General features: G+C 36.8%; 1 protein-coding gene and 1 non-coding gene across 12 annotated transcripts in view; one reads left to right on the top strand and one right to left on the bottom strand.

Moving 5' to 3' along the window:
• Positions 1-25,071, bottom strand: part of SUGCT (succinyl-CoA:glutarate-CoA transferase) — a 976,712-nt gene that overhangs the window by 433,950 nt on the left and 517,691 nt on the right. The window lies entirely within an intron of this gene.
• Positions 1,185-1,376, top strand: LOC129063598 (U2 spliceosomal RNA). The gene has a single exon (XR_008528381.1). It is a non-coding gene; the product is annotated as a U2 spliceosomal RNA (small nuclear RNA).

Here is a 25,071-nt window from a genome sequence, read left to right as displayed (position 1 = left end):
CCCTTTTAAACTTTTCCATTCCCTCTCCTGCATCTGAATTGTAGGAGTAAACACCTTCTTCAGTGAATCTGCAGTGGCAGGTGAGTGTGCTACCAATTTATGAGAAACATAAAGCTTGAGTCAAGCTATATCACCTGTGATACTTTGTCTACAAACCAAAACTATTACAGAAGTGAGAGAAGAGATGAAGTGGCAAATACTCTATCTCAAATTTGGTTTGTCCAAGCCAGTAATTCATTCTGTTCTTCTTCCTACTGAGCAAATGACCTAAAAGAGTACTAGTTGTTTAAGTTTCATAACATTTTCTTTAAAATATAATGACTGCTATTTTACCAAATTCCTTTCATATCCATTATTTCATTCAACCTAATGATAACCTTAGGAAATCAATATTATCATTTCATAAATCACAAAGCTGAGGTTCACTGGGATAAACATACTAAGGGTTACAGGACTGAAATGCAGATTTTTCCCATCAAATTTCCTCTAAACTATAAAACCCCCTAGAAAGTTTAAGTTAATAGTCACCAGAATTTTTTCAATCTGTCTCATTGTTAGCCTTTCTAATTACATTCTACGCTCTATGTTGAAAATTGTGGACATTCTAGTATTGTGAGGACATTGTGAGTATTGTGTCATTTAATATTGTGTTTTTATTTCGTATGTATAGGAAACTTACTATCAGTATCCCCTAAAAATAAATTGGATGTCAACACTTATTTGGACTTTTCTTTTTCTTCTTCTTCATATAAAAATTCAAACTTATCTCTTTTATATTTTCCTTTATGTCTGTAATAATTAAGCCAATTTCCCATTGTTTATCTCATAGTCTTCCAAACTTTAGAACTAGAAGCTATTCAGCTTCCTCTTTGAAGAATAGTCTAAATCCCTAAGGATCATATACTATAACAGTCATTATTGATAAGTATGTTAAACTTATCAATAGCCTGTGTTATCTCATATGAATTGGCCCTGTTACAATATTTTTATTATAAAATCTCCTTACTCTTCTGTTCATTTATTTCATAAATTTAATTCAAGAATATACTTTCAAGATTTTATCAACCAATTCCTATTTTTAGCTCAAAAAATTTTGTATCTACTATAGTACCTTGCAATTTCTCTTTTACAATGTTGTTTCATTGCATTTTAAATTATTTATTTTTAAATAATTTTAAACACACATCGTTTCTCTGCCTTTTGGCTAAGATCATGTGTAGTATCTGTTCTTATCAGTTTAACATCTGATACATCCTCTATCCAAGGACATTATATTAAATGGATTTTTTGGAGCTGGAAGATGGAATAGGAGCTTGACCTACCCACTCCATGCATTGACCTGGTACTACAGTACTTCTGGTAACAGTGCAACAAAAAAAAAAAAAGAAGAAGAAGAAGAAGAAAAACAATAACTTAAAACACACAGAAGAGCTGAAAATAGTTACAAAGAGTTTCTATGTACTTTTTACCTTACTTCTCCTAATTTTAACTAGTTATATAACCATGGTACAATGATAAAAACTAAGAAACTAATATTAGTACAATTCTATTAACTAAACTATAGACTTTATTTGGATTTCACCAACTTTTCACTAATGTCCTTTTTCTATATCAAGATCTAATTCAGGACTTATAAATAATAATGATGGTGATCCAAACAACAGCAGCAAAAAACAATTTTTCTGAATTACACTCAAATAATATAAAAAATAGCCATTTGTTCATACTGACATAGCAAGTGATTAAATAAATAAGTGGGAATAAAATACGTGTCTTCTTAACAGAAGTGTTAATAAGTGTAGAAGGAATGACAGAAATAGATTACCATAGAATGTCACAGTAGTAATCACTGTAGGCAAAATCCACTAGTGAAGGTTTATTTATTTTTAAAACTTTTCATTGTTGTTCAATTACAGTTGTCCCCATTTTTCCCCCATTACTCCCCCCTGTCCTAACCACCCCTGCAACATACAATCCTCCCCCTGTGCCCCGTTGTTTTTGTCCATGGGTCCTTTATACATGTTCCTTGATTTGACCCTTCCCCTTCTTTCCCCTGTTATTCCCCTCCCCCTTTCCCTCTGGTCAATGTCAGTTTGTTCTTTATTTCCATGTCTCTGGTTCTATTTTATTTGCTTGTTTGTTTTGTTGATAAGATTCCACTTACAGGTGAGATGATATGGTATTTATCTTTCACTGCCTAGGTTATATCACTTACCATAATACTCTCCAGTTCCATCCATGCTGTCACAAAGGGTAGGAGTTCCTTTCTTCTTTATGCTGTGTAGTAGTCCACTGTGTAAATGTACCACAGTTTTTTAATCCACTCATTTACTGATGGGCACTTAGGCTGAATATTTAAATTAGTGGGTAAATGTTTATTGAGAAACAGAATAATAGCAATTCAGCGCCTTCCTCCATGTAAAGTTTGAGAATTCCTAATACAAGCCCATTTGAAAAGTAAGTTTATCAACTAGAATACACTATTTCTGCATGGTAGTTTTTGTCTTTAGCATTACAGTATCCAGTATTTTCAAAAGTTAACTTGGATCAGCTCCTTTCTTTCCTACTCTGTTCAGTGTAGTTATGCCAATCATTAGTCACAGTCTAGATTGTACCTTGAGGTTTCTTAACATCCTGGTTGGTTTTTTTATTAACATACATACTCTTTAAGTATAGAATTGTATGGATTTTTACAAATGTATTAAGTTCTGTATTAATTGCCATAGTGCCATACAGAACAGATCAATCACCCCCAAAATTCTCTTGTACTTCCCTTTTGTAATCAATCTCTAACTCCACTGTTAACCACTAATTTGTTTTCTTTTTATTCAGCAAAAGATAAATAATTTATTGCTTTATTCTTTCTCTTGCCATCACCTCCCTTTATTTTTAATTATATTTTATTGTTTACACTGTTACAATTATACCAGTTTTTTCCCCTTTGCTCTCCTCTACCCAGCTCCCCCACTCCCTCAGGCAATCCCCACACCATTGTCCACATCCATGGGCCATGCATATATTATTGTGCTTACTTTACAATCCCATGACTATTTTATAATTAACAATTTGTACTTCTTAATCCCTCTACCTTTCTCACTCATTCCCCCAAACTCCCTTCCCATCTGGCATCCATTAAAACATTATCTGTATCTATGATTGTGTTTCTGTTCTGCTTGTTTGTTTATTTTGTTTTTTAGAATCAATTGTTGATAGATATGTATTTTTTGACATTTTATTGTTCATATTTTTTATCTTCTTCTTCTTCAAGATGATCCTTTAACATTTCATATAATACGGGTTTGTTAGTGATGAATGCCTTTAGCTATTTCTTGTCTGGGAAGATGTTTGTCCCTCGATTCTAAATGACAGCTTTGCTGGGTAGAGTGATCTTGGTTGTGGGTTCTTGCTTTCATCACTTCGAATATTTCTTGACAATCTTATCTAGCCCGTAAAGTTTCTCTTGAGATATCAGCTGGCAGTCTTATGGGAGCTTCCTTGGAAGTAATTAACTTCTTTTCTCTCACTGCTTTTAAGATTCTTTGTCTTTAAACTTTGGCATTTTAATTATGTTGTGTCTTAGTGTGGGCCTCTTTGGGTTCCTCTTGTTTGGGATGCTCTGTTTCCTGGACTTGTATGCCTATTTCCTCCAAAGGTTGGGGAAGTCTTCTGTCATTATTTCTTCAAATAGTTTTCCAATTTCCTTCTCTCTCTATTCTCCTTCCAGCACTCCCATAATGGGAATGTTGGTATGCTTGAAGTTGTCCCAGAGGGTCCTTATACTATCCTTATTTTTTAGAGTATTTTTTCTTGTTGTCCTTTCTCTTTTAAAATATATTTTATTGATTATGCTATGACAGTTGTCCCATTTTTTTCTCCCTTTTATCTCCCTTTGCCCCACACTCCTTTTCCTCCAGCATTCACCCCTTCCTAGTTCATGTCCATGGGTTGAACATATAAGTTCTTCAGCTTTTCCATTTCCTATACTATTCTTAATCTCTCCCTGTCTATTTTGTGCCTACCAATTATGCTTCTTATTCCAGATAAGGTAAAATTAAAGAAGTTCATCTTCTTGCTGTTCTGGTTCTCATTTGCTTCCTAATATTATATTGCTGATTTGATTCTCAGTTTCATCCACTCTACTCTTGATTCCTTGTAAATTGTACTTTATTTCAATTAGTGTATCTTTTATTTCTGACTGGATTTTTAATGCTATTGAGGTCCTCACCAAGTTCCTTGAGCACCTTTCTAACTAGTGTTTTGAACTCTGCATTTAGTGGATTGTTTATCTCCATTTTGTTTAGTTTTTTTTCTGGAGTTTCATTCTGTTCTTTCAGTTGGGCTATGTTTCTTTGTCTCCTCATTTTGGCAGCATCCCTGTGTTTGTTTGTATGCATTAGGTAGAGCTGCTCTCTCAGGCTTGGTAGGGTGGTCTAATTTCATAGGTATACTATAGGTTCTAGTGGCACAGTCTCCTCTAATACCCAAGCTGGGTACTTCACGTATGCCCAATGTGTAGGCTGTGTATAGTCTCTGATAGTTGAGCCTTGATTGCTATTGGCACGTCCAAGGTCAGCCAAGGTCAGAACACAGACTGTGTTCTGTTTTGGGTCACAGAGCATAATCTACAAAGTGATCTGCAGATGGTTGCTATGTGCTGGGCTTGGAGGTGCCCAGGTGAGGCCAAGCTGTGAACCAAGGCCAGTGCCAAGCCTAGGGTAACTTAGCAAGAGGCATGGGATTCACTGAAGGCAGATGCTGCTTGTTTGAGAGATTTTAGGAAAATCTGAAGCATGAGCCAAGACAAACCATTCATATGGAAGAGCTCCTGGAAACAGCTTGTGTAGGCCCAAAAGATGGGTGGGGCGCCTCAGGGAATCACCAGTGTTGGAAAAATAGTGTGAGGCCAGTTGATAGAGTCTCAAATATGACACCCTCCTGCTGGCTCTGTTGCTCTATGGTCACAGGGCTCATCAAAGGAACAATCGCCTCTACCAGCACTTCTCTCTGGGAGAAAGCTGCCTCCCAGCCCTCACCCTGATGCTGGTCAATTCAGTTCCTCACTGTATGTCTCTGATGCCTTCAATCTGCTGTCTCCATGCTGGAGCTCAGAGGGAGTGAGTACAAGTAAGTCTGTGCATGAACACTTTAAGAGGAACTGCCTGAGACTTCAGCAGTTTCTGTATTCCTCAGCTTCAACCCCCACTGGTTTTTACAGCACAAAGTTATGGGAACGTCTCTTCTTGGCATGGGAGCTCTGGGTGGAGGGCCTGGTGTGGGGCTGGGACCTCTCACTCCTCAGATATCCCTCTTGATTTTTATATGCCACATGTGGGTGTGGGACCCACCCGTTCTGCATCTCTCCCCCTCCTACCAGTCTTATTGTGGTTACTTCTTTAATTCCATAGTTGTAGGTCTTCGTAAGGCTCAATTTCTGACAGTTTTGAATGACCACTGTCATATAGCTTAGCTGTAGTCCTGGTGTGGTTGTGCAGGAGGCAAGCCATGTCTATCTATGCCACCATCTTGACTGGAAGTTAATCTGTTCTCCAACTCTCTATCTCTACGTCTCCTGGAAAGTCATATAAAAGGAATTATATGGGGTCTGGCACAAATAATGCCCCATTTTTATTATAAAATCTCTTATTATAAAATCATAAGCATGTAATTCTGTAACAAAATAATATCATACTCAATCAAGCACACCATATGGCATTTTAGGTTAAATGTTCAAATTAAAACTATAAATTATTACACCCACATTATTACCCGCCAACCACACTCAAGCAGGCATTACTTCTGCCAGACCCTGTATAATATTCAGCCTTTCTTTGCCCCCTAGCTTCCTCACATAGAAAAATGGACTAAATATTTACCTAGTGTGCCCTGGCTGAGTGGCTCAGTTGGTTGGAGTGCCACGCCATATACCAAAAGGTTGAGGACTCAATCTCCAGTCAAGGCACATACCTAGATTAGGGGTTTGATCCCTGGTTGGGGCACATGCACATATGGGAGTCTGCTAATTGATGTTTCTTTTTCTCTCTCTCTCCCTGCCCCACTTCCTCTCTCACTGAAAACTCAATAAAAACATATCCTTGGGTAAGCGTTAAAAAAAAATTATAACACATAGTGTGAGTGGTGTGGAGAGGGGTCTGGGAGGTGTTTGGAAACCTCAGAATGATGTCATGAGGCGCTCCATGAATCTACTCCTCTGTAAATCAACCATAGCTGGTGAAAATAATTATGAAAAACAATCATGTGAAATTTCTTTAAATTATCCTAAGGGTATACAGCAAAGAAAGACACATTTACTAAATCTCAATAAGAAGAACAAAAGTCTGTGATAGTTGAGCTACAAACCACTCCCTTCACCAAGTCCCTTCTCTTAACAGCATCTAAAATCAGTAGGGTAGAAGCTTGACTCCAAGTGGGTACATCCAAAAACACAGGACTCCCTATCAACCCACCTTCCAGCCTAGAGTTATAGTATATCGCTAGAAGGTGCAGATCAACAGCATTTCTCATTTTGGCACCCAACAGGCAAGAACTGTTAATGGGCTATATCCTTCCATCCAATTCCAACTCACAGAACAGAGAGTCTACCATAGGTAGAAAGAGTCCACAAATATTGAAACCCCGGTTACTTTTGTCTCAGCTAGCTCACAGAACATAGGCTCAATACTAGGAAAGGCAAAACACTGGAAGCTACCACTCCCACACACTGCCCTGCTCATAAAGCAAGGGTATCACTTTGAGAGAAGTCACCACTGTCCCTGACTACAGCTCCAGTGCAGCCCCTCAGAAATGCTGCCCAGGGAGAGAAGGAGGCAATAATAACAGAAAGCTCAAGAGTTCTCCCCCAAAAAACTGACCATATTTAGAAAGAGTATGGAAAAGTTCATGACTAAGGATGCTCTCCAAAGCAAAGGAGGTTTGGAGACTTCCTGGTAGGCAATTAATAGGAGACTAATAGCTATATGAAAGCAACAAAAAAAAAAAAAAAAAAAAAAAAAAAGAGTAAATTGGAGAATTGGAGGCCCAGAGGAAAAGAAAGTTAAGTAGACTCATCCTGGAGTCCGAACAAACCACAAAGACTGGCCTGCAAAGTGGCACTAATTATTAAGTTGATCAGACTGCAGAGCTATTTATGCGCAAGGGGATTGCTAAAAACAACCTGTTAAAGTCTAACAGATGGATGTTATATCAAGAGAGACAGACAGTTTAATGGAGAAACTGGGAAAACTCAAGAGAGTTCTGCTAAAACCACTGTAATTCTAAGGTAACTCTTCACATGCCTCAAGCTACACTCTCTGAATGGAAACATGAGATGCTTCAAACAGTGGGGGTGGGTGAGGGATACCTCACTAAGTCCAGAAAAGCCATTAAACAAACAAGAAAATAAAATCAAACATTGCAGATGACTGGTGGGGGAATCCTTATTCAAAGTTGTTACAGTGTGCTATCTAAAATGTCAAATTTTTAACAAAAATTATAAGACATGCAAAAAAAACATAAAAATATGACTCACACTTAAAAAAAGAAAAACTGTAGACAGTAGCAACTGCTTGTAAGAGTATCCACACATCAGGCTTGTTGGGTAAAGACTTCAAAATAACCTTGTAAGTATGTTCAGAACACAAGCAATTAATAGGCTTCCTCATAGGCAATTAATAGGAGGCTATATGAAAGAAAAAAAAAAAAGAGCAAATTGGAGGCCCAGAGGAAAAGAGAAAAAATTAACAAAAACAGATACCCATAGAAAATTTAATACCATTAAGTATACCAACACAGGCATAATGAAAATACCAGGGTAGAGGAGAGAAAGTATAAAAAAAAAAAAACTTTTAAAGAAGTAAGGGCTAAAAATTTCCCAAATTTGATTAAAATAATCTACAAATATAAGAAGCTCCAAGTAGAAAAATGTAAAGAGATCCATACCCAGACATATCAGTCAAAATGTTGAAAACTAATTACAAAAAGATAATCTTAAAATCAAGTGAAAAGCTATTTGAAACAAAAAGGGAACATCAATAAAATTGGCAGCTGATGTTTCATCAGAAACAATGTAGGCCAGACAGTAGTATATGATGTATTGAGCATTTTGAAAAGGTTTAAAAGAAACAAAATGTCAGTCAAGGATCTTATATACAGCAAAATTATCTTTCAGAAATATAGGTGAACATTCCCAGATAAAGAAAAACTGATAGAATTTGTTCTAATACATTGGTTTACAAGACAAATTAAAGGAAGACAAATTGAGTCCATATTAAAAAAATTAAAAAAAGAACACCAATAAAGTATAAAAATATAGAGGACACAATAAGAGTATATTTCTTCTTCTTTCACCTATTAACTAATTTTTAAAAACAATTACACATATATGCATATGAGGCAATCCCATTAGATGAATTTTAACCTGATTTAAAGCTAATATTACCCTGAAACCAAAACCAGACAAGACAAAACACCAAAATTACAGGCCAATATTTCTTGAATATAGACTCAAAAAAATCCTCAACAAAATACTAGCAAACCAAATATAGCAATACATAAAGAAATATTTTATACTTTTACTAAGTGTAATTTATCCCAGTAATACAAGTTTCATTGCACATCTGAAATGGTGTATAATACACCATATCAATAAAAATAAAAACAAAGAACACATGGTCATCTCAATAAATACATATATGCATCACTCCATTATTATAAAAGCCCTTCACAACAAATACAAAGTAACTTTCTCATCCTGATAAAAAGCATCTATGAAAACACCACAGCAAACATCATACTAAATAATGAAAGATCAAATGCCTTGCTCCAAGACCAAGATGCATGCTCTTATTTCTATTCAACATTGTACTGGAGGTCTTAGTCATGGATTCCAGGCAAAAAATTAAATGAAAAATTATCCACATATGATGGACGACATGACCTTGTATAAAGAAAAATCCCAAGTGATTCATATGCTCCTACCAAAATAAAAATGTTATTGAAACTAATAAAGGAATTCAGTAACATTGAATGAGACAAGATTAATATCCAAAAATCTATTTAACCTCCATACAATGATAATTAAAAATGCAAAAGTAAAATTAAGAAATAAATTACCTTCATACCACCAAAAAGAATAAAGTACTCAGCCATAAAATTCACCAAAGATATATAAGGCTTGTACACTGAAAACTACAAAATATTTTTGAAATAAATAAGTGGAAAGACATAACCTCTCCATGGATCAAGACTTAATGTTACTAAAATGGCAATAAAATTGAATTTCAATCTAATCTTAATTTTTAACTTTGTATTATTGTATTAAATAAATATTGTATTTAATTTTTTAATCTTATTAAAATTTTAATACAATAAAATTTTTATCAAAATTCCAATCAACTTCTTGGCAAAAATTGATGAGATACTCCTAAATTCATATAGAAATTCAAGGGACATAAGACAATATAAGATGAAAAATAAATTTGGGGTACTCACACTTCTTCATTTCAAAACTATGACAAATCTGTAGTTCAAGACAGTGTGGTACTGGCAAAAAAGACAGACAGACATATAAATAAATAGAAGAGAAATAAACCCTCACATTTATTATAAATTGATTCCTAAAAAGGGTGCCAGAAAATTCAGTGGGGCAAAGAATAGTCCCTTCAATAAGAAAGGAAGGAAGGAAGAGAGGGAGGGAGTGAAAAGAGATAATGAGTTATGGTAAGGATGCTGAGAAACTGGAACACTCACACATTCCTTCTGAGACTGTAAAATAGAGCAACCACTTTGGAAAACAATTTGGCAGTTCCTCAGAAAAATTACATGTAAGAGTTATCATATGACCCAGCAATTCCACTCCTGGGTATACATCCAAGAGATATAAAAACATGTATCTGTAATAGGCCTGTTTTTAAGAGGAAATAAGCAATAATAAAAAAAATATGTCCACACAAAGCTTGTACAAGAATTTATATAAAAGCACTATTCACAATTAGCCACATGTGGATATAATCCAAATGTCCATCAACTGAGGAACAGATAAGTTAAATGTAGTATATCTATACAATGAAATACTGTTCAGCCATATAAAGGAATAAAATATTGATATGTACTACCAAATGGAAGAACCTTGAAAACATGCTAAGTGAAAGAGGCCGCTCAAGAAGGACAGGTGTTTCTATCAAATATATAGATTAGGCAAATCCATATAAACAGAAAGTATATTAGTGGTGACCAGTAGCTAGAGGGAGAGAGAATGGGAGTGAAGGTTGGTGGGGGTTTCTTTCAGGAGTTATGAGAATGTTCTGAAATTAGATAATAATGATAGTTGTATAATTCTGTGAATGTGATAAAAACAATAGATTATATACTTTAAAGGGTAATAATTTCATGGTATGTGACTAATATCTCAATAAAGCTGTTATTTTTATAGTCACACGTTCTTGAAATGATAAAATTATAAAGATGGAAACAAATTAGTAATTGTTATGGATTAAGAATGGGGCAGTGGTAGACATGACCATGAGAGGTAGCACAAGGTAGATCTTTGGGGTTATGGAAGTTCTGCATCTTGACTGTGTTGTGGTTACACAAATCTACACATTGGAGTAACACAATGAAATAGAACCATGTATATACACTGCACCATATCAGATTCCTGGTTTTGCTGTTACACTATTATTATGTAAAATGCAACCATTGAGAAAAACTGAATGAGGAATTCATATGACCTCTCTGTACCATCTTTGCAATTAACTCCCTGTGAGTCTGACTTCAAAATACAAAGTTTTAAAATATTAAAAAAAGAAAACTCTAATAGTCTTCAATCTAGTCTTTATCAACAATGTTGAAATCTAATCTTTTTCAACAATGTTGTAATTATTAACTTGACTCTGTATGAGTTCCCTAATACTTGAAAAAGATACCCTGGCAAATAGACATTCTAGGCTTTTGACAAATGTTTTTCCTTGCCAAGAAATAATTTGGTATACCTGATTATTAATTAATCGCATACTTGCTTAAAGCCAACCAAGTATTATGATTAGTTCTCCCCAGTGCCTGGCACTCTTTTGAATACAGGTAGCACACATGAAATAAATTATGAATGAACTCTGAATCTTCAGGTCTCAGAAAACAAATAGCTGTGGTGGCTCAATTTCAGTACTATGAAACCTAGTACTGAGGTAACATCAACCTCTAAGTATCATTTTTTTAAATACTTAGAGTATCATTTTAAAAAATAAATAAAGATTTTATTTTTTAGAGCAATTTTAGGTTAACAGCAGGATCAAGAGGACAGCACAAAGAGTTCCCATATACCCCTAGCGCCTACGCATGTATAACCATCCCCATTATCAACATCCACCACCAGTTACATTGTTACCATTGAAGAACTGACAAGTACAGATCAGATCAACTGAGGTGGCATTTTTTTCCATGTACAAGTTTCTCAGTTGCTGAAAAAAATACAGTCCTTATTTAATTAAACTTCTATTGTAGTTTTCATAAATATATTTCTCTGAGCTTAAATGCCATGAAATCCTCACTATCTGTATGAGAACTCTTTATTTAAATATGCCCTAGTTGCATTAATAAATGTTTCTGAATGAATGTAACTTTTTAAATAACATGATTTCATTGCATGTATTGTGTCAGGGGACCCCAGCATATAGAACAACATCCCGCTTAGCCTGTATCTGTTCCTGCATTTGGATTTCCCTGTACAGTTAGGTCATAGCTGCCCCTACCTTAGTGACAATTTGTGGATAAGTAAAATGGAGCATCATAGAATTAGAAACTAAATCTTAGCCTGGAGAAAGCTCTTTAACACAGATTTTACAATCCTTGATGGCTAGGAACAGGGCTTAGAATGGAACATGTGAATCCAGTTGCAGCTCAATAAATATTGTTTCTCAATATGCTCATACACGTCTATATATTAAAGTAGTGATTTCCCGTAACCTGGCATGTACTTCACAGTGCTTGTTTCTTGGTGCATTTATAGCTTGGTTAGTACCAGCATTTAAATGTATTACAAGTTCAGGCCCAGAGTTCTGGCTGACAGGGTATAAAAGAAGAATACATAGTTGCATTGATGAAGTTCCCAGAAACATTGCGTTAAATGGTAGGTATGTAAAATATGGCTTGGACCTGAGGACTTATTAACCCTCTATCTGAAATCTCTACCATGGGGTGCATGCTACATATGTCACAGGTAGGTGAACACAGACATACCTATATCCTGAATCTTCCTGGACTTAACTTGCTACCCAGGATCACCAGAATATGATGCTGCTGGTATGAGTACATCTGCTCCACTTCCAGCAGCTGGCTTCATGCTAGGTGGTCTGATAATTTGTATAAAGATACAGCTCTTCAGAATGGCATACAAGTGTTCCATGAAATGACTTTTTAGGTTCTCCGTTTTCATCTCCGACCACATTTCACCCACACTCTATGCTCTGGCCATAACACACCACCTGAGCTGCTCATACTTCCTCAGGCAGTTTCAGATATCCACTTCTTTGCTTACAGATCGGTTACTACCTCTGCCTGAAGTACCTTCCCCACCACCATCACATTTTCCAGAACACATCAATTCATCTTAAAAAGCTAATCAATATAAGTACAATATATGCATTATGTCATTGAAATTCTTTTTTAAAAAACCCAGCAAGGCAAAAATCATTGAAACCTCCACAGAAGAGGAAAGTGAGGCAAAGGAAGGTTGAGTAATGCCCAAAGTCATCCAGTGAGTAAATGGCAGGGCCCAAATAAAAGCCAGATATATTCTACAGTAAAGACCATGATTTCTCATATACGGCCTTTATTATGTTGAGGTATGCTCACTCTACTCACACTTTGCTGTTTTTATCATAAATGGGTGCTGTACCTTATCAAATACTTTTTCCACATCTATTGATATGATCGTATGATTTTTGTTTCCTTTTGTTTATATGATGTATTACGTTTATTGATTTGTGAATATTGAGCCATCCTTGCATCCGTGGGACGAATCCCACTTGACCATGGTGGATGACCTTTTTAATGTATTGCTGGATGCGGTTTGCCAATATTTTGTTGAAGATTTTATCATCTATGTTCATCAGTGATATCAGCCTGTAGTATTTTTCTTTGTGTGCCTTTATTTGGTTTTGGGATTAGGATGATGATGGCTTCATAAAAGGAGTTTGGGAGTCTTCCCTCTTCTTGGATTTTCTGGAATAGTCTAGGGGTTAGTTCCTCCTTAAATGTTTTGTAAAATTCTTCAGTGAAACCAGCGAGCTCAGGGCTTTTGAGTGCCAGGAGTTTTTTGATTACTGCTTCCATTTCACCAACTGCTACCAGTCTGTTCAGGCTTCCTGCTTCTTCTTCACTCAGTGTTGGAAGATTATATTTTTCTAGAAATTTGTCCACTTCACCCAGCTTTCCAAATTTCTTGGCATATAATTGTGGAAGCATATACTGTGTTCATGGACTGGAAGAATTAACATCATCAAAATGTCCATGCTACTTACATTTATAGATTCAATGCAATCCCTATTAAAATGCCTATTAAAATCTCTAGAGCAAGGAACATAAAGGAAAGAATAAACAAATGGGTCTTCATATTTCACAGATATAGAACAAACATTTAAAAAATTTATATGGAACCAAAAAATGACCCCAAATAGCTGCAGCAATTTTGAGAAAGAAAAACAGAGTAGGAGGGATCACAATACCTGATATCAAACTAAATTGCAAGGCCACTGTAATCAGAACAGTCTGGTACTGGCATAAGAACAGACACATAGACCAATGGAACAGAATAGAGAGGCCAGGAATAAACCCATGTTTCTATGGTCAATTAATATTTGACAAAGGGCACAGGAGCATAAAATGGAATAAAAATAGCCTCTTCAACAAAGGGTGTTGGGAGAACTGGACATTTACATGCAAAAAAATGAAACTCGACCACCAACTTACACCATACACAAAAATAAACTCAAGATGGATAAAAGACTTAAATATAAGAATAAACAAATGGGTCCTCATCAAAACAAAAAGGTTCTGCATGGCTAAAGAAAACATCAGTAAGATGAAAAGGGAACCAAACATATGGGAAAATATACTTGCCAATGATATCTCAGACAAGGGTTGGACCTCCAAAATATATAAAGAACTCACATGACTCTACCCTAGGAAAACAAACAACCCAATTAAAGAATAAGTAAAGGACCTGAACATTTCTCTAAGGAGGACATGCAGAGGGCCCAGAAATATGTGAAAGGATGTTTGATATCACTAGTCATCAGAGAGATGTAAGTTAAAACCACAATGAGATACCACTTCACACCAGTCAGAAGGGCAATCATAAACAAATCAATGAACAACAAGTGCTGGCAAGATTATGTAGAAAAGGGAATCCTATTGCACTGTTGGTGAGAACGCAGACTGGTGCAGCCACTGTGGAAAACAATTTGAAATTTCCTCAAAAAACTAAAAAGGGAACTGTCTTTTGACCCAGCAATTCCATTGCTGGGATTATATCCCAAGAATCCTGAAACACCAAATCAAAAGAACCTGTGCACCCCAATGTTCATAGCAACACAATTTATAATACCCAAAGGGTGGAAGCAACATAAGTTCCCAACAGTAAATCATGGATAAAAAAAACTATGGTACATTTACACAATGGAATACTACTCAGCAGAGGGAAGGAAGGAGCTCCTGCCCTTCAGGACGTCATGGATGGAACTGGAGAGCATTATGCTAAGTGAAATAAGCCAGGTGGTGAAAGACAAATACCGTATGATCTCATCTATACGTGGAACCTAATCAACAAAACAAACAAGTGAGCCAAATAAAACCAGAGACACGGAAATAAAGAACAAACTGACAGTAATCAGAAGGGAGGGGGAAGAGGAATAATGGGGGAAAATAGGGGAAGGGTGTTCAAGGAACATAAATAAATGACACATGGACAAAGCCAAATTGGTGAGGTTCAAGGGTGGGAGGTGGGATGGGTGGGGCATGAGGGAATAATTGGGGGGAAATGGAGAAAACTGTACTTGGAAAAGAAAAAAAAAAAAAAAAGACCGTGATAATAGCCACAACACTCCCTTCCATGGGGAATCTTCTAAATATCCTTAAATCTATACCAGGCTTGTGCTATCAAAATCTCTGATGCTCAAGCTCTGGGATCTATATTGTGGAAAAGTTCCAAGGTGCCTTGGTGTTGCGAACACTCCTGCCTGGTTTCAAGGACTGTAGCCTCGCCAATAGGCGAGAGGTCACCAAGGCTGGAGCTTAGCAAGGAGGCCTTGGGAAAATAGGCCTCCCACTGAGGGGACAAAGCCTGTCCCCCTGGCAGGGGCACAGCCTCTGCCTCCCTCACATAACCCTGCTTGGCCCTGGAGGATAGCTGGTTAGTCAATGATGGGTAAGACCCCTCCTTGGCAGGAGCAACCTAAGATAGGCACAGTTGCATAAGGCCCATCAAGGAAGGATGTGGGGGACACAGAGAAGGAGCAAAAGACCCTCGCCCTTTGGCTTTTTCATGGCCAGAGTCCTCATTCTGTCTGAAAGAAGTCTCTTTATGTCTTGGCTGCTCCACCCGCTTGAGGCCTGACACTGGTTTGAAACAATACTAAAGGCATATACAGCCTGATCTGGATCCAAGGACAATTAGGCCTAACAAAGGATTGCATTAAATCCTGTGAAACTTACTTTGCTAAGAATGCCCTTGAGTTAATAAGTACTGATGTTTGGGATCCGAACATAGAATGTGATCAGTTTCCCAGGTTTCAGGGCTGAATTGATGCCCCCCTACCTGCCAGACCCTGACGTGAGGCAAATCCCTATGTTCCTTCAATCATAGCTTTTTAACATTGATTAATGAGCTTTGCATGCATGCTGTATACCCCTGCGCATATGGTTCTCAATAAAAGCCAGTTCAAGAAAAGGGCTCAGGGCATTCTCCACTAGAGGGAATTGCCACCCCTTTTCCTGGCAGATTGAGAAATGTTTGGAATGACTTATTTTATTTTCCTCCATCTACAGCAACCTGGGGGAACTCTGTGTGGGACGTGGTACCCCCACCAACCTTAGTGCACATTCTGTTTGAGAAGAACTACCTGATGATATAGAAGGGCATACAACAATTATTGACACTACAGTGTAACACTAAGAAATTGGAGAGCATCTGAAACCAATTTTTAAAATTTAATCATTTTTCATAAAAGTTAAATGAGACATATCTATTTTGCAAAAATGAAAATCTGTAGGAAAGTATTTCCAAGAGTTACTACATTCTGGTAACATTTTAATTACATTTTATAAATTAACAAAAATCTGTTTTGTAAAGAAAAATGAATTTAAATTACCTTTCATTTAAATTCTTGACAAGGAATCAACTACAATTGTGTGGAGAAGATCTGAAAACTTGACTGAGTATAAGGCCGTCTTAATGTTCCTCAGGCATCAGAAATAAAATCTCAACTATGATAGAGAAATATTAACAAAAGCTCAGGCTTTGCACTACTCGTGTCTCATGACCCTGAAACAGCAAAGGAAGAATTATTATAATCAATAAATTTGAAATGTAGGAAAGCAAAAACAATGGCATATAAGAATCCACTGATTTTTGATAAGCTTTCTTTTTAAATTATGGAAACCTTGAGAAAAACAATGAAATTTAAACTTTTATTTTGCATGTTCTATAGAGGCCTTCCCTTTTGTTACTTTACAATTTATTTTTAAAGCAAGCCTTTTTGTCTTTGCATTTACATAATATAAGGTATTTGAAATAAAAATTTTTATCTTTTACTTGTTATTTTGTAATAAATTTAGACTTACAGCAAAGTTGCAAAGTACAGTTCCCATATACTACTCATCCAGCTTTTATTATTAACATCTTACCTAACCATGGTAAAAATCATCAGAACCCCAAAAAATTAAAATTGATACAGTACTACTAACTAATTTAAAGACCTTGCTTGAATTTTCACCAGTGCCACACTACTATCCTTTTCTCTGAACCAGGATACAATATAGGGTCCCACACTTTATATAATTATTACATCTTTTTAGGATTCACCAACCTGAAACAGTTCCTTGGTCTTTACCCTTGAATGACCATGAGACTTTTGAAGAGTCGTGGTCAGCTATTTTATAGAATGTCTCTCATTTTTAGTTGGTGAGATATTTTCCCATGATTAGATTAAAGTTGTACATTTTGGACAAGAAAATTATGTTAAGCATCATATCAAAGGGTTCATGATATTGAATGATCTTCTTACTCGTAATACTAACTGATCACTTGGTTAAGGTGCTGTCAAAAGGATTCCCCCACTATAAAGATTTAACTTTTCCTTTGAAACTAAGAAGGACAATAAATACTTTGAGATCATGCAAATTCCCTCTTTTCTTTTACACAGTGGAATACTACTTGGCCATAAAAAAGGAGGAAATCTTACCTTTTGCAACAGCATGGATGGACCTATAGAGTATTATGCCAAATGAAATAAGCCAGTCAGAGAAGACAAGTACCACATGATTTCACTTATATGTGGAATCTAATGAACTAAATAAACGACAAACAAAATAGAAACACTCATAAATAGAGAACAGACTGATGGCTGTCAGAAGGGATGGGGTTGAGGGGCTCGGTGAAAAAGGTGAAGGGATTAAGCAAAGAAAAAAGCCTCATATACACATATAACAGTATGGTGATTACCAGAGGGAAAGGGGAGTTGGGGAAGGTAGAAGAACATAAAGGGGGAATAAATAGTGAAGGAAGGAGACTTGAACTGGGGTGGTAAACATATAGTTCAATATACAGATGATATTGTATTATAGAACTGTACCCCTGAAACCTATATAATTTTAACCAATGTCACCCAAATAAATTAAATAAAAATGTTTAAAAAGCAAATGTCATCTTTTTCATCATAATTTTAGCCTCTATCATGGTTCTTTCCTGAAATAATTAGTACTATGATATTTACCTAAGTGTACATTTTCATTTCCCTCATTTCTATTTACTAATTGAATTTCTACAATATGAGAGCTCTTTCCATTCCTCCACTTGAATTTATTTATTCAATTATTTTTATATTACTAAGAATGCATGAATGTTTATTTTCTTCTATGGATTATAATGCATTACTATAATTATGTCATATTAATTTTGTTACTCCAAGTGTCCCATTTTGGTACTTGGGAACTCTTTGAAGTTAGCCTCTTTGCACTTTTGCCATGTTCCCATCATTTTTTAAGCACTTCCTCACTTACTGGCACCATAAGATGTTCCAGGCTTATATTTGTCATGAAAAATTGGATGAATGACATAATACTGCTCATAAACAATAAAGTAGGTTTTTTTCTCAGTCTCTCTTGACCATTGCAGGCTCTGATGCCTTACTCCTCTTTCTGAAAATTCTCATTTTCCCTCATATTCTAAAATATTGTATTTACTAGAGAATGCTGAATAAGTACTAGATAAATGTCCAAGGCTCAACATAGAAAACTGATATTTAAGAAAAGTAGTTTAAAAACAAGCTAATCATTCATTCCTATAAGTCAGAAGATTTTTTCTTTCATTCCTTTTTATCAGAAGCCCTTAATTTTAATTAAAAAAGTAAACAAACCCCCAATATATAAAGCACTCAAAAGCAATAGTTTCTTAGTGTAAATATATTAATATAAATGTTCAAAATTATAACATTTGCTTACTCTACAAGCAATATAAAAATTAGAGTTTTAAATGATAATTCCAGTTATTTATTAATTGCTTCATTCAATTTATTTCTATATTTTGTTTTGATTACATAGATCATGAACATTCTAATTTGTATAAATAAGTAGTTGAAAAGTATATGAACTTTTCAGCACTGCAACTAACAGCTATATCACAATTCTCTTCAAAAAATGATCTAGCAACTTTTTTAAAAAATAGTGATATATCTTTGCTTTAAAGTTGAAACATTTGAGTTCAGGTACTATGGAACAACAACTACATTACACCCTACCCATCTCCCACTGAATATGGCAATTATTTGAGGATTCAAAACTAAATAGCAACAAATAAATTAGGGAAGAAAAGAATTACAATACCACCATATAAGCATTAAGTTTACCTTTTTTTTTAAACAGCTGTATCACCTAGTCTGAACTCACATAGAGAACAAAGTCTTTTTCTACCCCAACATTTTAGTAAATTAATCCCCAAATTCATTTGCTGAAATGTGGTCATTCAATGCGATGCTATTTAGGGGTGTAGTCTTGAGAAAATGACTAGGACCTGAGGGCAAAGCCCTCATGAATAGCATTAACACCCTTATAGCAGAGACCTCTGAGAAGTCCCTCATCCCTTCCACCATGAGAAGACACAGCAAAAAAAAAAAAAAGGCCACCTATGAACTAGAAAGTGGGCCCTCACCAGACACAGAATCTGCGAGTGTCTTTATCTTGGATTTCCTAGTCTGCAGAAGTGTGACCAATAAATTTCTGTTGTTTATAAGCCACCCAGTCTATTGTATTTTTGTTATATCAACCCAAACAAACTAAGAAAGATGGAGACAAGGAAAAGCTCAGGAAGAGGCCTTTTAGTTCTGGTGCCAGGAATGAGAAAGGGAATGCATTACACTCAAAGAAAGTGTGGACATATCCCTTTTTTTTTTTTTTTTTTTTTTTTTTTGCTGTCTTTTATTTATTCCCCTACCCCAGCTCTCAGACTATGCTGTGGCAACAGTGGTAGCCGCAGCTTTGACAAGCAAAGGCAATGATGCCAGCAAAAGCCAAAATCCTCAGGAAGGGGAATGTTCCTTTAAGTTTGATTAAACTGTAGTTTCAAAAGGGTGGAGTCCAATCCACTTGCTCTATTTCTCTCTCTGTCCTCCTGCCACCTGGCCCCAAAGCCAGGTGTGGAAGTGCACGGGAAAATGGGATAACTAAACCAGAGCATGCTTGCCAGACAACTGAAAGGCACCCTAGGAAACTGGAAATTACTAAGAAGATCATGAGAGAGAAACATGAGAATATGATTGCATAAAGTTGCTTACAAACTTCTGAGTGCATATACACAGAGAATTCTACAAACCACATTGTACAAGTTCAAAACAAGCCACTCCAAGATGTAACTCAGTGGTATGAAGATTATTTTAAGCTAAAAGGCAGTTTTAGCTGTAGGCTCAAGAGAAACTTCTACCTGCCCCACTCTTTACCTATCTTGAAGGACTTGAATTAGGTGCCTTGCCCATAATAAGCTATAGTCAGAAATAACTGCTTTTAAACTATCTACAGGGCTGGAACACCAGTTTACTAAACTTTTGTTCTTCTCATCATGCTGCAATGACCCTTTGAAGTCCCCCGGGTGCATTACCTCATCCTTAGTTCAGAACATCTTATATACCTCAGTCCCCTTTCTCTGAACCTCTTGAACATGTTGGGTTTCTGACTTTCTTATGTATGTGGGATATCCATAAATATGTATGTATTAAATTTGGTTATTTTCTCTTACTAATCTGTCTCATGTCTATTTGAGTATAAGGCCAGCTGAAAGAACCTTGAAGGTAGAGGAAAGTTTTTTCCTTCCCTACAACATTTTGAAAACTGAACTAACAGATATCAGAGTGGCTATTACGTGGTGCATAAACAACAGAGAATCTGATAGTTCCACAAAAAGCTTGAAAAATGAAAGACATTAGAACCAGGGCCAACATAAGGTTAATCAGAACTTGTGGTCTGAAACCAATCACCTTGAAACAACCAAGTGCTATATTGTGATTCCTGAGAAATACAGGATGAGGCAAAAGTAGGTTTACAGATGTTTAAATGGAGAATGAGACAATACAAATAATAATACAAGAATAAACTCTGTGCTGGGCTTTCTCTGGAGCACACCCATGCCTCTCTTCTTTCTCAGGCGTGCATCTTTACTTTTCTCTCCTAAACTCTAAGGGTCCCAGCAAGACTTGCAACCAGGGGAGAAACAGTAAGAGCAGCTCGTGTCAGGCTTACCCTCCTGAACCTGTCTAAGAGGCCCCCTTTTTCTGACTTTTTGGTGAGCTAACAGCAGCCCCACAGAGGTTCACTCCTTTCCTATGATGTTCTAGGGAGCCAAAGCAAAGCACCACCTTGTCTCTCTCCTGTTGCTTCTTCTATCCTAGGCCCGCCCTTGTTTCACTATCCCTAGGTTTAATAAACGTACTCTCAAAATCACCTGGACTCACCTTGTGACATCTTTCCTGCATGAAGTCAAGAACCCACACATTACCAACCGGCCTGCAGCAGCCCTGCTTCAGCCCAGTCCCTTTCTGATGACAGCACAAGTGTGTTTAGTTTGTGAAAAATTATTGGGCTGTATATTTACAACATGCATGGTTTTCAGTATGTATATTACACTCTAATAAAATCTTTTCTAAAAATGTTTTAAAAGAATAAATTCTGTGTTTAGTGTACTCATAACTGTAAATCCGCTTTTGCCCCACCCTGTATATATTTGGTCTTCACTCATGGTTACTGGCTTATAGCTCCCAAAACCTTGGCATTTCCTGAGCAATAAGAACAATGGGAGCATCTTTTGTAATAATATTTGGTCTCTTGTCCTAAATTTCTGACCCTTTGAAGGGTCAGAAATATAGGTGAAATGGGTTTCTTGTGTTACTCGTAACACAAGAGACATATAGGTGAAATGGGTTTCTTGTGTTACTCATAACAAGCCCCCATCCACCCCAGTTGAGTTTGTGTCCATGAGGTGACTTTTAGAAAGCACCTAAGGAGGGCTGGTTGCCAGGGGAACCCATCATTCATAGAGGGCTGGAACTTTCAATCCCACACACCCTGATTTCCTGGAAAGGGAACAGGGGTCAGAGGTTGAACTGATCACCAATGTCCAATAATTTAATCAACTGTGCCTATGTAATGAAGCTTCCATAAACACCCAAAGGGAGGGGGATTCAGAGAGCTTTCAAGTTAGGAAACCCATGCACCACAATGTCAAGTGCCAAACTCTACAAGTACAAAATCTCCTTTCTTCAGGACCTTACCCTGTGTAGCTCTTCATCTGCCTGCTGATTCATTTCCTTTAATATCCTTTGTGATAAACTGGTACTCTAAAGGTAAATGGGTTTCCTGGGTTCTGTGAGTCTCTCTAGTAAGTTAATCAAACCCAATGAGAAGATTGTAGGAACCTCTGATACAAGGCTAGTTGCTCAGATATACAGATAACAACCTGGACTTGTAATTGACATCCTGAGCTGGAGGCGGTCCTTGGAACCTCTAATTTTTAGACTGTTAGAGGCATTGATAGCAATCTGGGCTGATGATTGGCCTCTCAAGTGGAGAACAGTCCTGTGGGGACTAAGCCCTTAAACTGTGAAATAAGATGCTATCTATCTCTGAACAGAGATGTCACAATTGAGTTGAATTTCTGGACACCACGCTGCTGTATAATAATTGCTTGTTAGTATAGGGAAGTCCACACATGTTGAAATTGGAACCAAGAACATAAGCAACCAAGTGACCTGGAAGATAAATCGACAGAAAGGGAGTACATAAGGTATCCCACTCTTTTCTAAAACTCAAGGCCTAATTCCATGCTCTGCCACACAATGAAATTAAAACCTCTCAATGTTTTAATTTCTATTCTTTGACACTGAATTTCTAATCGATAAGATGGTATCTTTTTTGTTTGTTTGAATATATAATTTATATTCTACAAAACCCACTCTTTTATTTTTCTATTTTAATTTATTTTTTCAAATACATTTCTCTCTGCCTACCCCCCCACCACTTTCCCTTACCCCTCCCTCCTTCCCTCCCTCAGCTCTTCCCCTTTGGTTTTGTCCATGAGTTCCTTGACTTTCCCCTTCCCTTTCTTTTCCCCGCCCCCTCCTCCCTCCTTCCCTCTTGTGTCTATGGATTTCTTTTCCTTTCAGTGCTGCTGGTCTTATTTTCCTTGCATCATTGTATTGTTGGTTAGGTTCCCCTTATAGGTGAGATCATATGGTATTTGTCTTTCGCCCCCTGGCTTATTTCGCTTAGCATAATGCTCTCTAGTTCCATTCATGCTGTCTCGAAGTTTAGTAGTTTTTTTTCCTTTCTGCTGCGTAGTATTCCATTGTGTATATACACCATAGTTTTTTGATCCAATCATCTACTGATGGATATTTAGGTTGCTTCCAACACTTGCCTAGTGTCAATTGTGCTGCTATGAACATTGGGGTGCATAGGTTCTTTTGTATTGGCGTTTTGGTGTTCTCAGGGTATAGTCCCAGCAGGGGAATCACTGGATCAAAAGGCAGTTCCATTTTCAGCTTTTTGAGGAAATTCCACACTGCTTTCCACAGTGGCTGCACCAGTCTGCATTCCCACCAACAGTGTACTAGGATTCCCTTTTCTCCACAGCCTCGCCAGCACCTGTTGTTTGTGGATCTGTTATGATGGCCATGCTGACCGGTGTGAGGTGGTACCTCATGGTGGTTTTGATCTGCATTCCTCTGATGGCTAGTGATGCTGAGCATCCTTTGAAATGCCTCTGGGCCCTCCGTATCACCTCCTTGGAATAGAATCTGCCCAGGTCCTTTGCCCATTTTTTGATTGGATCGTTTGTCTTCTTGGAGTGGAGTCGAGTGAGTTCTTTATATATCTTGGAGATCAAACCTCTATCTGATGTATCATTAGCGAATATATTTTCCCATACGGTTGGCTCCCTTTTCATTTTGCTGATGTTTTCTTTTGCTGTGCAGAAGCTTCTTATTTTGATGAGGTCCCACTTGTTTATTCTTTCCTTTATGTCCCTTGCTTTAGGAGACATATCAGTGAAAAAATTGCTGCGTGAGATATCTGAGAGTTTCCTGCCAATGTTCTCCTCTACGACTTTGATGGTGTTGCCATTTTATATTTAAGTCTTTTATCCACCTTGAGTTTATCTTGTGTATGGTGTCAGCTGATGATCCAATTTCAACTTTTTGCATGTAGCCATCCAGCTCTCCCAACACCATTTGTTGAGGAGGCTGTTATTGCTCCATTTTATGCTTCTGCCCCCTTTGTCAAATATTAGATGTCCATAGAGACCTGGGCTTATTTCTGGGCTTTCTATTCTGTTCCACTGGTCTATGGGTCTGTTCTTGTGCCAGTAACAGATTGTTTTGAGTATAGCGGCTTTGTAGTACAGTTTGATGTCCGGTATTGTGATTCCTCCTACTTTGTTTTCTTTCTCAAAATTGCTGCGGCTATTCGGGGTCGTTTATGGTTCCATATAAATTTGTGAAATGTCTGTTCTCTTTCTGTGAAATAAGTCATTCATATCTTAATAGGGATTGCGCTGAATCTATAAATTGCTTTGGGTAGTATGGACATTTTGATGATATTAATTCTTCCAATCCTTGAGCACGGTATATGCTTCCATTTATTTGTGTCGTCCTTAATTACTTTTTTCAATGTTGTACAGTTTTCTGCATACAGGTCTTTTACATCTTTGGTTAAATTTATGCCTAGGTACTTTATTTTTCTTCTTGCTATATTAAATGGTATATTTTCTCTGATTTCTTCTTCTTTGCATTGCTGGTGTACAAAAATGTCTTTGATTTCGGAATGTTGACTTTGTATCCTGCTGTTTTGCCAAATTCGCTTATTAGGTTGAGGAGTTTTTTGGTAGAGTCTACAGGGTTCTCTGTACACGATCATGTCATCTGCAAACAATGATAGCTTTAATTCCTCCTTTCCTATTTGGATGCTTTTTATCTCTTTCTCTTGTCTGACCACTCTGGCTAGAACTTCCAATATGATGATGAAAAGAAACGGTGACAGCGGACATCCTTGTCTTGTTCCCGATCTTAGTGGGAAAGCTTTCAGTTTTTGCCCCTTGAGTATGATGTTGGCTGTAGGTTTTTCATATATGGCCTTTATTACGTTGAGGAATGCCCCATTGATTCACATTTTGCTGAGTGTTCTGATCATAAATGGGTGCTGTACCTTATCGAATGCTTTTCCTGCAACTATCGAGATGATCATGTGGTTTTTGTCTTTTCTTTTATTTATTTGATGTATCACGTTTACTGATTTGCGTATATTGAACCATCCCTGCATCCCTGG

This window comes from Pteronotus mesoamericanus, unplaced genomic scaffold (assembly GCF_021234165.1).
Source record: "Pteronotus mesoamericanus isolate MK-2021 breed Mesoamerican mustached bat unplaced genomic scaffold, CSHL_Meso_final scaffold_85, whole genome shotgun sequence".
In the NCBI taxonomy this organism is placed as follows: Eukaryota; Metazoa; Chordata; class Mammalia; order Chiroptera; family Mormoopidae; genus Pteronotus; species Pteronotus mesoamericanus.
The sequence above is the reverse complement of the archived record's forward strand: the minus strand, read 5'-3'. Positions and strand labels throughout refer to the sequence as shown.